Here is a 497-nt window from a genome sequence, read left to right on the forward strand (position 1 = left end):
GCAGTGTTACGACAGCGGAAGTCACGTGACGCTAGTAACGCGTCATGAGCTTCTAGAAAATTCATGTCCCTTCATGAAGCCTCGAGTGTTTACTAGATGTGTGGTATTCTTGTATATAAGACCGCCAAGAAGTGATGGCAACGATGTATTTGAATTGCAGACAGAGATAGAGATGGACAATTCAGTCAAGCGCGTGAATTATAGCGTTTGTTTAAATTATAGCGTGACTGTGGAGATTAAGTGTATTGCAAAGTTGTATTGAGAAAGAATAAACTAGTTTTATTTAAGAAAGGACTTGTATCGCTAAAGTTTCTTCGGAAAGAGTTTTTACAGAAAATTAACAAACGAACACAGAAGCATAACAATACATAAGGTCTTAGTTTTAAATTGTTTAACACCAAGGAGGGAGTTGTGACAGATATATTATTATAGATTTATTTGAATATCGATGTTTGCATAAATTAAATTTGTATTTAGAAATGTACATAACTTATAGT

This window comes from Limulus polyphemus, unplaced genomic scaffold (genome assembly GCF_000517525.1).
Source record: "Limulus polyphemus unplaced genomic scaffold, Limulus_polyphemus-2.1.2 Scaffold1889, whole genome shotgun sequence".
Taxonomy (NCBI): Eukaryota; Metazoa; Arthropoda; class Merostomata; order Xiphosura; family Limulidae; genus Limulus; species Limulus polyphemus.